The following is a 13001-nucleotide window of genomic DNA, read 5'->3' on the forward strand; positions in this document are numbered from 1 at the left end:
CAGAAATCTGACATAGTTGACTCCATCTTGTTTCTGACTGCCAAGCTGCCCTTGGTCATTCCTGGATATAGGCCAAGCTAACTTTGGGAGGAATTTGCTTATAGGTTGTTTGTTTGTTTTGTTTTGTTTTGTTTTGTTTTGTTTTTGCAATGGGGTCTCCCTCTGTCACCCAGGCTGGAGTGCAGTGGTGTGATCTGGGCTTACTGCAACTTCCGCCTCCTGGGTTCAAGTGATTCTCATGCCTCAGCCTCCCAAGTAGCTGGGATTGCAGGCACCCGTCACCACGTCCAGCTAATTTTTGTATATTTTCTTAGTAGAGACGGTTTTTTGCCATGTTGGCCAGGCTGGTCTCAAACTCCTGACCTCAAATGAACCACCTGCCTCAACCTCCCAAAGTGCTGGGATTACAGGCATGAGCCACTTTGCCAGGCCAGTTTATAGTTTAACTTTGAAGCAAGGATGATGATAATAGTCTCCTCCCTGTTCTGAGGCTTAAACCACCTTTGAAAACTAATGAAAGGTTTCGAGATTAGGATTAGGGGAGGGACTTGAATTCTGCTGAATGTAGTTTCTATAATCCCTTATTGCTCAGGAGTCATGAGGCCAGAGGTAACAAGGATTTGTGACTTCCCTCAATTTCTCCTATAGATAACATCACTATTGTAGATCCTAAGATTGGTCTTTGGACATATTTTTCAGACTTTTGGGCAACTGATTTACCCTACCTGACTGACCCTGCTGGGACCCATATTTCGTGGCTCAACTGATCCTATGACCCCACCCAGAAGCGGACTCAGCACACAAGGACCGTTTTCCACATCCCTATGATTTCATTCCCAACCAATCAACAACTCCTGTTCCCTAGGTCCCTGCCCACAAAATTGTCCATAAAAACCCTAACCTCTGAGATTCAGAGAGACTGATTTGAGTAATAATTCCATCTCTCAGTGGCCAGCCTTACGTTAATTAATTAAACTTTTTTTTTTTTTTTTTGAGACAGAGTCTCACTCTGTCACCGAGGCTGGAGTGCAGTGGCACAATGTCAGCTCACTGCAACCTCTGCCTCCCAGGTTCAAGTGATTCTCATGCCTCAGCCTCCTGAGTAGGTGGGATTACAGGTGTGTGCCACCACGCCCAGCTGATTTTGTTTTTTTGTATTTTTAGTAGAGATGGGGTGTTGCCATGCTGCCCAGGCTAGTCTTGAACTCCTGAGCTCAAGTGATTCACCCGCCTCAGCCTCCCAAACTGCTAGGATTACAGGCATGAGCCACCGTGCCCAGCCCAAACTACTTATTTACTGGAGTACCATAGTCTCAGTGAATGGTTTTGTCTGTGCAGTGGGCAGGAAGAACCTGTGGGTGATTGCAACAGAGCCACCATCTGTGAATGTGAATATTGAGTACTGCAACCAGATTATATGTTTTCACAAAAATGGGTTTTCCCCTGCAAATGTGCCTTAGAACTCTGGATGGCCTTCTTTTATAAGATATTTATGTATAGTGGCTTCTGTAAGGGAACCTTCAAAATTTGTATGGATTCATCCCAAATCTTGGATGAGCTTTGCATCCTGTAAAGAAAGCATCTATTTTTGAGACCTCTGAAGAGAAAAGTTGGTAAAAGGCTGCCCTGAGATAGGCTATAGATGGTGGCATTCTACTTCCAGGTTCTTCAACTGCGCTCAAGATGAGCATCTGAGAAGGGCGGTGACCTTCCCAGGGTGGGTATAGGGAGCTCAGATGTCAGAGAAGCCCCTGAAGTCTTATGGGGTGGGAGCTTTGGGAGACACTGACCAGAGACCCTAATTGAACCAATAAAAAAATAAAATCCTTTTCTAGGAAGATGATTTTCTAACACGAATCTAGGAACTTCATGTTGCACATAGGCATGGAGTCAAGAACCACCTCATTTCCCCAAGGTCTAAAATCACCTCTGTGAAATGCATCCTCAGAACTCTACATTTGCACAGGGAAATTAAGGATAACCCCCATTCCTGGCTGGGCACAGTGGCTCACCCCTGTAATCCCAGTACTTTGGGAGGCTGAGGTGAGTGGATCACCTGACGTCAGGGGTTCGAGACCAGCCTGGCCAACGTGGTGAAACCCTGTCTCTACTAAAAATACAAAAATTAGGCTAGGCGCAGTGGCTCAAGCCTGTAATCCAGCACTTTGGGAGGCCAAGGCAGGCAGATCACCTGACGTCAGGAGTTTGAGACTAGCCTGGCCAACCTGGCAAAACCCCATCTCTACTAAAAGTACAAAAATTAGCCGGGGTGATGGTGTGCACCTGTAATCCTAGCTACTCAGGAGGCTGAGGGCAAGAGAATCGCTTGAACCTGAGAGGCGAAGGTTGCAGCGGGCCAAGATTGCGCCATTGCACTGCAGCCTCGGTGACAGAGAGACTCCGTCTCGAAAAAACAACAAAAACAAAAATTAGCCAGGTGTGGTGGTGGGCGTCTGTAGTCCCATCTACTCGGGAGGCTGAGGCAGAAGAATCACTTAAACCCAGGAGGTAGAGGTTGCAGTGAGCTGAGATCACGCCATCTGGGTAACAAGAGCGAAACTCCGTCTCAAAAAAATAAAATAAAATAACCCCCATTCCCTATAAGAGTCCCTAGCTTGTTTTACAGTGGTGTCTATAAGCAACCATTAAGACATGAAAAACCTTTAAACCTTACCTAAAGAAAAATAAGCTAGGCGCAGTGGCTCACGCCTGTAATTCCAACACTTTGGGAGGCCGAGGCGGGCAGATCACGAGGTCAGGAGATCGAGACCATCCTGGCTAACACAGTGAAACCCCGTCTCTACTAAAAAATACAAAAAATTAGCCAGGCATGGCGGCGGGCACCTATAGTCCCAGCTACTCGGGAGGATGAGGCAGGAGAATGGCGTGAACCCGGGAGGCAGAGCTTGCAGTGAGCCGAGATCGCGCCACTGCACTCCAGCCTGGGTGACAGAGTGAGACTCCGCCTCATTAAAAAAAAAAAAAAAAGTAAGAAAAAGAAAAATAAATAGGTGTGAAAATGTACTTTGAGCCATTATCAAAAGTTTAAAACCTAACTGAAAAATTGGCAATACCTTCAGAAACTGATAAATGAAGAAATCTTCTCATAAGTATTCTAATGGAGCATTGGCAATGGGTATGTGGTACTATTAAGTATTAATTACTATTTCTGGCTTTTCAGAAGATGAAAGGGTAGGAAATGGTGAAATGGACAGCCCTTCCACTGGGGACTGTCATTCCTCTGTTTCATTAGAATGGCATTACCTATATTAAGTCTTGATTTATTTATTTATTTATTTTTATTTTTTTGAGACAGAGTTTCTCTCCCATCACCCAGGCTGGAGTGCAGTGGTGTGCTCTCAGCTCACTACAACCTCCACCTCCTGGGCTCAAGCAATCCTCCTGCCTGAGCCTCCCGAGTAGCTGAGACTACAGACGTGCACCACCACACCCAGTTAATTTTCATATTATTAGTAGAGATGGAGTTTCACCACATTGGCCAGACTGGTATCGAACTCCTGGCCTCAGGTGATCCACCCGCCTCAGCCTCCCAAAGTACTAGGATTATAGGCGTGAGCCACTGTGCCCAGCCTAAGTACTTAATTTAAAAGGGAACAGCTGGCCTGGCACAGTGGCTCACACCCGTAATCCCAGCACTTTGGGAGGCCAAGGCAGGTGGATCACCTGAGGTCAGGAGTTCAAGACCAACCTGGCCAATGTGGTGAAACCTCATCTCTACTAAATACAAAAATTAGGCAGGCGTGGTGGTGCATGCCTGTAATCCCAGCTACTAGGGAGGCTGAGGCAGGAGAATCGCTTGAATCCAGGAGGCGGAGGTTGCAGTGAGCCGAGATCGTGCCACTGCACTCCACCCTGGGCAACAGAGTGAGACTCCATCTCAAAATAAATAAATAAAGGGGGAACAGCAAACAAATACTGGATTTTAAGTAAGTCCTTTCAGACAGAGAGGTCAAAAGCAGCCTTGCGTATCATCTGGAGTCAACTGCTCTTGCTGAAATTCTCCTCCAAAACCCCACAACATCTTTATCAGCTGGTCAAGCTGTACTTTATCTTCTTCACTTAGAACTTTTGTCACCTCTCTTTTCTCTAAGGCAAACCACACATGCCGCATAATCGCAGTCACCACATACCTTTATCTTCCAACTGGGAACAGCTTTGAGTGAAAAATGTCACTAATAAAAATTAAAACAAGGCAATGGTGTAAACCAGGACTGTCCCAGACAATTCAGGATGTGCAGCCACCCTGTGCTGCCCGTGCTTACTCTGACACAGAGGAGAAGCAGCAGTGCCTGTTTGCAGTCACCCACCTCATCTGTAAGAAACTTCGGAATGGACTGCACAAGTGGCAGGAACCATGCACCAGTATGGTGAAGGGCCTGGGTTCTCTGCTGGAGAGCCTCTAAGGGATAAATAACAGGTTCCTTAACGCCAGGCAATTTCCTTTGTTTTGATTAAATCAAATATGTCAAAGGCAACCATTTGATCTTTATATCTCATTTTTCTTTCAAAAGGCCTAGAATCTCCTAAAATCCTAAAAGCTAAACCCAAAACCACAGTTGAAACTTTCTAACACCGTATGTTTCCTCCAGCTGTACAGAACTAGTTGAGAGGGAAGGAATGCTGAGCTTCTGGGGCGGGCTGAGGAGTCTTCCAGTATGCACACCCTTGCTGTTTGGTAGGTTTCTGGTTTCCCCGGATGAAATACCAGAATGACAACTTGGTAATTGCTCTTCTACACCCCCTTCTTTTCATCAGAGTGAGCCTTGTTTGAGCAGTTATGACTAAGAGATGCAAAAAGCATCAGTGAGCTGTGAGCAGGCTGGAGACAAGGCTGGCTGACAGCCCGAAGTGGGGCTCAGGGCAGGACAGGACGCACAACTGCAGGCCTCCAGCTTCCCTGGATGAAGAGAGCAGGACAGAGGACATAGAGACAGCCTGTGGGTTTGCACTTCACGCAACCTGGGCTCTCCCTGCCCCAACTCCTCACTGAGCTCACTCAGCATGGCCTCTTACTCCTTGCAGATAAGTGACCTTACTGCAAACAAACCAGGTTAGAGGGGAGTTCTGGCGCTTCCCTCAAACTTCTGTGTTCTTGTTACAGATAGGCAGGCATGAGCGGGGCAGGTGAGGGCTCTTCCCACCCACCAGGAATGTCAGGTGATCACCAGGTGCCCATTCAACAGTTAACATATTGCCTCTCTAAAAACGATCATTTAGCAGCCAGCGCCAGGGAGAGACAAGCTCCTGAGGGTCCACAGCTGCCACATTAAAATGTTAACTAAACGCAGATGCCAGGGAGGGGCAACTTCCTGGGCATACACATCAGGAGACAAAATGGCAGAGTATGACCTTCTGGGGGCACTCCACAGGAAAAAGAAAGCCACAGATAGACATGCGTACAACTTCCTAAACACACTGCTCATGCTCACCTCCCAAGCGTAAGAAGGGCACTGCACATGCAGGCAGCCCACCCTAAGGGAAGAATCATGGGGAAGGGGTGCAAGACGCCAGAAGTGGGTCAGCCTATAAAGTCCTAGGATTATGGTTAAACACTGCACTTGGCTGGGCACAGTGGCTCACGCCTGTAATCCCAGCACTTTGGGAGGCCGAGGCGGGCGGATCACAAGGTTAGGAGATCGAGACCATCCTGGCTAACACGGTGAAACCCCGTCTCTACTAAAAATACAAAAAATTAGCCAGGCGTGGTGGCGGGCGCCTGTAGTCCCAGCTACTCGGGAGGCTGAGGCAGGAGAATGGTGTGAACCCAGGAGGCGGAGCTTGCAGTGAGCAGAAATCGTGCCACTGCACTCCAGCCTGGGCCACAGAGCAAGACTCCGTCTCAAAAAAAACAAAAACAAAAACAAACAAACAAAAACACTGCACTTGACCTTCACATTGCCCTCTCAGGTCTCTTCCAAATGTACTTTTCTTTCTTTCCTGCTCTAAAGCTTTTTAATAACATTCACTCCTGCTCAGAAACTTGCCTCAGTCTCTTTTTCTGCCTTATGCCCCTCAGTGGAATTATTTCTTCTGAGGAGGCAAGAATTGAGGTTGCTGCAGATCTGTATGGATTTGCCACCTGTAAATCGAATACCTTCTACCCCTAACATTCTTTTTTCCAAAAGGGAATTTAAAATATCCTACACAGAGCCATTCAACCAGAGGAAGACTTCAAAGGAAAGAAAGAAGGAGGATAGTAGAAAAGGAGAGAAGAGCAGAAGGGGTTGGGGGAGGAAACAGGACAGAGAAAGAGAGAGCAAGCAAGCTGGCTGGCACTGTTACATATTTTCCTGAGAATACCCTGAGAACCATGTGAAGCAGCTATCTGGTATAACATAATCTTTTTTTTTTTTTTTTGAGACAAGGTCTCGCCCTGTCACCCACGCTGGAGTACAGTGGTGTGATCCCAGCTCAGTGCAACCTCCGCCTCCTGGACTCAAGCAATCCTCCCACTGCAGCCTCTGGAGCAGCTGGGATTACAGGTGAGCATGTGCCACCACACCTCACTAATTTTTGCATTTTTTGTAGAGACAGGGTTTCACCATGTCGCTTACGCTGGTCGCAAACTCCTGGGCTCAAGTGATCCACTGGCCTCGGCCTCCCAAAATACTGAGATTACAGGCATGAGCCACTGCACCCAGCCCAACATGATCATTTTTTAAAAGGTAAGAGTGGCTGTGCAGGGCATGGTGGCTCATGCCTGTAATCCCAGCACTTTGGGAGACAAAGGCAGGTGGATCATTTGAGGCCAGGAGTTCAAGACCAGCCTAGCCAACAGGGTGAAACCCCATCGCTACTAAAAATATTTAATACAAAAATTAGCCGGGTGTGGTTGAGTGAGCGTGTAATCTCAGCTACTTGGGAGGTGGAGGCACAAGAATCACTTTAACCCAGGAGGTGGAGGTTGCAGTGAGCCGAGATCTCACCATAGCACTCCAGTCTAGGCGACAGAGCAAGACTCCATCTCAAAAAAAAAAGAAGAAAAAAAAAAAGATAACAGAACAAAAACCTATTTAGAAAACTTTTGACAGCAGCTCCTTAAACGGAACACCTTTTGGGCAGGTGGCTCACACCCTGTAATCCCAGCACTTTGGGAGGTGGAGGCAGGGAGATCCCTTGAGGCTAGGAGGATCAAGACCAGTCTGACCAACATGGAGAAACCCCGTCTCTACTAAAAATACAAAATTAGCCAGGGTGGTGGCGCATGCCTGTAATCCCAGCTACTCGGGAGGCTGAGGCAGGAGAATCACTTGAACGGGGGAGGCAGAGGTTGTGGTGAGCCGAGATTGCGCCATTGCACTCCAGCCTGGGCAACAAGAGCGAAACTCTGTCTCAAAAAAGAAAAAAAAAAAAATTATCTTTGAACTTTTCAATTTGTATTTATTTATTTATTTTATTTTTATTTTTTTTTTTAGAGATAGGGTCTCACTCCACGGCCCAATGTAAATCAAAAATGAAATCCTAAGGCTCCTCAACCATCTGCATTCACCCCACCAAGGGCATTCCAGAGTTAACCTTGTTTTAGGTTGTTTTAAGCAAAACTTGTTTAGGCCATGATGGGAAGCGGGGGTGGAACTTGACACGTTTTGTCCTCCTCCCTTTTGGAATTCAGGAAAAGCAGACCAGCATTTAACATGCTGGACACTTAACTTACTTGGAGGCTTCATCTGCATGATAAAACTTCAGTCTCCACAGCATCTTATTGTAACCCAGACATTCCTTTCCATTGATAATAAATCTTTCAACCAAATGCCAATCAGAAAATTTTCAATCTACCTATAACCCGGAAGCCCCCGACCTACCCACCTCCTCAGCTGTCATACCTTTATGGACCGAACCAATGTACATCTTAATCTTACATGTATTTGACTGATGACTCATGGCTCCCCTAAAATATATAAAACCACACTGGGCCCCGACCACCTTCGATACATGTTCTCAGGGTCTCCAAATGTCTGTGTCACCAGCCATGGTCACTCATATTTGGCTCAGAATAAATCCCTTCAAATATTTTACAGAGTTTGACTTTTTGTCAACCGCAGGCTGCGTCACAGCTCGCTGCAGCCCCAAACTCCTGCGCCCAAGCGATCCTTTCCCCCACAACTTCTCAAGTAGCAGGGACTTCAGGTGCGTGCCACTACACCTGGTTTTTGTTTTTTTTTTTTGGTACTTTTGTTGTTATGGTGGGGGCGGGGGTCTTGCTATGTTGCCGAGGCTGGTCTCGCACTTCTGGGATCAAGCCATGCTCCCCCTTCAGCCTCCCAGAGTGCTGGAATTACAGGCCTGAGCCACCGCATCCAGCCTATCTTTTAATTTTTTTTTTTTGAGACAGAGTCTTGCTCTGTCACCCAGGCTGAAGTGCAGTGGCGCGATCTCGGCTCACTGCAAGCTCCGCCTCCCGGGTTCACGCCATTCTCCTGCCTCAGCCTCTCCGAGTAGCTGGGAGTACAGGCGCCCGCCACCACGCCCGGCTAATTTTTTGTGTGTGTTTTTAGTAGAGACGGGGTTTCACCGTGGTCTCAATCTCCTGACCTCGTGATCCGCCCGCCTCGGCCTCCCAAAGTGCTGGGATTACAAGCGCGAGCCACCGCGCCTGGCCAACCTATCTTTTAATTTTTAACTTCAAAGTTATCGCTAAAAATCTAATCCCCCTAAAATATGAAAAACATACTTAATATGCACTGACCTGTAGTTTTTCTCTAATTCACTATCTTAAATATATTAATTGCAATCTCATCAATGGCGACTTGCATTTGAAATTTTTCACCTTAAACGGTATTTTTTGATAAGATGGATTTTTTAAAAATCTACACCAGTAAACGAGTGAGAGACCCCTGCAAAATAATACATGGGCCTTAAGCCATCGAGATTTTCCAGCAAATAATTTGCAGAATGCTGTTTTTCCTAGGTTAACTTGCAATCCTAAAGCGGAAGGAGGTTCCGTTTTTAGAAGTTTAAATGTTGTCACACAGGCGCAAGAATACATACAACAGCCATGTTTTGCAGCTCTGCGCACAACGCCAGGCAGATGGGGAGCAGCGGGCGGTGCAGGAGCCCTTTCACCAGGGAAGGGCGGCTTCGGTGGCCGAGAGACCCGGGAACTGCAGTCCGAGCCGGCGCGCACCCAGCTAACTTCCTGTTTCCGCGGTAGCGCGCGGGCCTGTCACCTAAAGCCCCGCCCCGGCGACCTCAGGCGGGTGGGAAAGCCCGAGTCTTCCCGGAGCCGCTTCGTCCTCCCGGCGCCGGCGTCCCACGGCCGGCTGCGGAAGCGGGCTGTCTGAAAGGGCCCGGCGGATGGCTCCCGGGGCTCCGCGGCCTGTGATCCCCAGAGTGGACAACCCCAGCTGGGGCTCCGTGCGCAATTCGGAGTAAAGGCCGGAGTCTACGCTAGGCGGCCGCGTCCTGGCCCCTAGCGCCCTCCCCGAAGTGCCTGGCATGCTCGGCAGTCCGAGTGTCGCGTTACAGAGCCCCCTGGGCAGTCACCGCTGAAGGGCGGGGGGCGCGGGAAAGGCATTTTGGGGACACAGGAGAGCTGCGAGGGCGACGCACGGGCTAGCTGTCGTTAGGGCCCAGGAAAGGCCCGTTGCGGGGCGCACAGGCGGGCAGGGGAACTCGCACCCCGCGCCGCGCGCCCAGCCTCCTGACGCCAGGGCCGGCTTCTGAGCACAGCCACCGCGGCGGCCGGGGGCGGCCACTGCTCCCCACGAGCCGGCGTCCCCGCCCCAGAAGTCCCCAGAGCCCGCGTCCGAGCTCCAGGCCTTGGAGGAGCCAGGCGGGCAGCTGACAGCCCCGGAGCCGCTCCCGGGCTCCGCGTGCGGTGGCAGCCAGAGCGTGCCTCCCCGTTCCCCTCCCGCGCCGCGCTGCCCCTCCGGGACCCACCAGGCCTGGCTGCGCCTCTTTCCTCTCCGGCTCCCCCGGAGCCTTGGAAAGTGCCCTCCAGAGATGTGCTTAGGAAGTGTGTGATGAATAAAGGAGACAATCAGGATAACTGTAATATTTATTATGCACTTGCTTTTTTCTCACTGATGTTACTAATTTTAATGGTGTAGCACGGCGTGTTCCAGTTTTCTAACTGCTCTCACATCCGTTCAAAAAATCCTCAAAATAAGCCTGTATATTAAAAGCAGGAGCCATTATTCCATATTTCAAGAAGTAAACATGCTCAGAGTAATAATCCACATAGAGCCTTCCAACCAGTCAATTGTGGTACATTTTCACAAATCTATGAGTGTGGTTAATACACGGAGATGTGGTATGAGGAATTATATAGGACACAGGCAGCAAAATGCCTGGTATACAATAAGCATGCGGTAAATGGTTATTATTATTAAGAATATTGTAATATCTTCAGATATGATCAGGTGAACAACTTTGACATAATCGAAACTGGGACAGCCTGATTCCATAAACACACTGATATACCGTGGATTGTTTGCAACCTCACCTCTTTCTCTGACTAACAAAGAAAGGGAAACTAGAACCAGTTAAGCTTGTAACTCTAATCACAGGCTAAAGGAAATACCGGGGCCAAATGAACCCGTTAGATTATACCACCAGGAAGTAATCTGCCAAATCCAGAATGTGGGAAATTCTACAAACCAAATGACCCAATTTCTTTATTCAAAAATAAATGTTCAGAGGCTGAAGTGGGAGGATTGCTTAAGGCCAGAGTTCAAGGCTGTAGTGAGCTATGATCACAGCTGTGAATAGCCACTGCACTCCAGGCTGGGCAACACAGCCAGACCCCCCGTGTCTTTAAAAAAAAGAGGGTGGGGGGAGCTTGAGAGACACATTAGCCAAATGCAATTTGTGGACCTTGTTTGGGTCATGATTAAGACAAACAAACTTTTACATAAATAAATGGCATTTTTAAAAACATTGGGGGCCAGGCACGGTGGTTCTCGCCTGTAATCCCAGCACTTTGGGAGGCTGAGGCGGGCAGATCACGAGGTCAGGAAATCGAGACCATCCTGGCTAACACGGTGAAACCCCGTCTCTACTAAAAAAAAATACAAAAAATTAGCCGGGCGTAGTGGCGGGTGCCTGTAGTCCCAGCTACTCGGAGAGGTTGAGGCAGGAGAATGGCGTGAACCCGGGAGGCAGAGCTTGCAGTGAGCCCACATCACGCCACTGCACTCCAGCCTGGGCGACAGAGTGAGACTCCATCTCAAAAAAAAAAAAAAAAATTTGGGAAACTTAAACATGGACTGAATGTTAGGTGACATTAAATAATTACAGGGAATTTTATTACGATAATACCATAGTGGCTATGATTTTTAAAGTCCTCAGAGAAACATATTAACATATTTACAGGCAAATTATATTGTTTCTGGGATTGGCTTTAATAAAATTTAATAACCAATTCCTGGAGTTTTTTAGAGAACAAAGTGAGAGACAGGAGAAACAATATTGGCAAAGTGTTTAATGTTTAAGCAAGGAGATGGGTACATGGGCATTGTGCCAGGCCTAATTATGCCCCCCAAACATGTCCACATTCTAATCTTCGAACCTGTGAACAAGTTACCTGACATGGCAAAAGGGGCTTTGCAAGTATGCGATGAAGAACCTTGAGATGGGAGATGATCCTGGATTATCCCAGTGAGCCTAGTCTCATTGGGTCCTTCCGAGAACCTTTACCTGCAAATGAGAATCGGAAAGAGACGTAACAATGGAAGGAAGTTCAGAGAGATTCAATCGGACAAGGATGTGGCCGCTGGTGCTGACTCCGCAGATGGAGGAAGAGGCCACAAGCCCAGGAATGCCACAGGTGGCCTCTCAAGGGTGGAAAAGGCAAGGAATGAATGATCCTGCAGATGCTCAGGTGTCCTGCTATCACCTGAATTTTAGCCCATTGAGACCCGTGTGGGCTCCTGACCTACAGGACTTGTAGAGTAGTAAATTTGGGTTGTTTTAGGTCACTAAAGCGGTAGTAATTTGTTACAGCAGCCGTAGAAAACTAATACAAGCATTTGCTATATTTCTCTCTATGTTTTTTTAAGTTTAAGATTTTTTTCAGCCGGGTGCAGTGGCTTATGCCTGTAATCCCAGCACTTTGGGAGGCCGAGGAGGGCAGATCACAAGGTCAGGAGTTCGAGATCAGCCTGGCCAATATGGTGAAACCCCGGCTTTACTAAAAATACAGAAATTAGCCAGGAGTGGTGGCATGCATCTCTATTCCCGGCTACTCAGGAGGCTGAGGCAAGAGAATCACTTGAACCCAGGAGGCGGAGGTTGCAGTGAGCCGAGATCGTGCCACTGCACTCCAGCCTGGGTGACAGAGTGAGATTCTGTCTAAAAAAAAAAAAAAAAAAAAAATTGTAATAAAATATTTATTAAGTCCATAAAACATAAACCTAAGAAATACATTTTTAAAGTAATTCATTTACACCTGAAGTGTAATCTGACCAACCATAGAATTATACAATGCATTTTAATTTCCAAAAGAATTAAATGTCATAAATCCGTTTTTAAAAAGCATTGTTGAATATGGTTAGTAAAATAATGTTAATTTTCGAAGTCACAGATATTATTAAAGCATGGCATGACCTATTCCTGACTTTATTTATTTATTTATTTTTGAGACAGAGTCTTACTTTGTCACCCAGACTGGAATGCAGTGGCTCATTCTCGGCTCACTGCAACCTCTGCTTCCTGGGTTCAAGCCATGCTCCTGCCTCAGCTTCCCGAGTGGCCGGATTACAGGCGCCCGCCACCGAACCCAGCTAATTTTTGCATTTTTAGTAGAGACAGGGTTTTGCCATGTTGGCCAGGCTGGTCTCGAACTCCTGACCTCAAGTGATCCACCCACCTCGGCCTCCCAAAGTGCTGGGATTACAGGTGTGAGCCACCACGCCTGGCTCCATTCCTAACTTTAGAATTAGTTTATCTAGACCGATTGTTATCAAAATCTGCATATTGACATGACTTTTAAGATGCTAACATTTGCCTGCCTGCCTGCCTGCCTGCCCGCGCCCGCCGCC

General features: G+C 47.7%; 1 protein-coding gene and 1 pseudogene across 4 annotated transcripts in view; both read right to left on the minus strand.

Moving 5' to 3' along the window:
- Positions 1 to 9945, minus strand: part of MPPE1 (metallophosphoesterase 1) — a 24122-nt gene extending 14177 nt beyond the window's left edge. The window contains exon 1 of one of the 4 annotated variants that reach the window (XM_030810778.1): positions 9901 to 9945. The gene's annotated coding sequence lies outside the window, so the exon portion shown is untranslated. Of the gene's footprint in view, positions 1 to 9009; positions 9200 to 9900 lie in introns of those variants that run through there. The other 3 variants (XM_030810780.1, XM_030810776.1, XM_030810779.1) reach the window with 3 other exon arrangements.
- LOC115834646 overlaps positions 9501 to 13001 on the minus strand; it is a 21555-nt pseudogene continuing 18054 nt past the window's right edge.

Source organism: Nomascus leucogenys, chromosome 4 (assembly GCF_006542625.1).
Source record: "Nomascus leucogenys isolate Asia chromosome 4, Asia_NLE_v1, whole genome shotgun sequence".
Taxonomy (NCBI): domain Eukaryota; kingdom Metazoa; phylum Chordata; class Mammalia; order Primates; family Hylobatidae; genus Nomascus; species Nomascus leucogenys.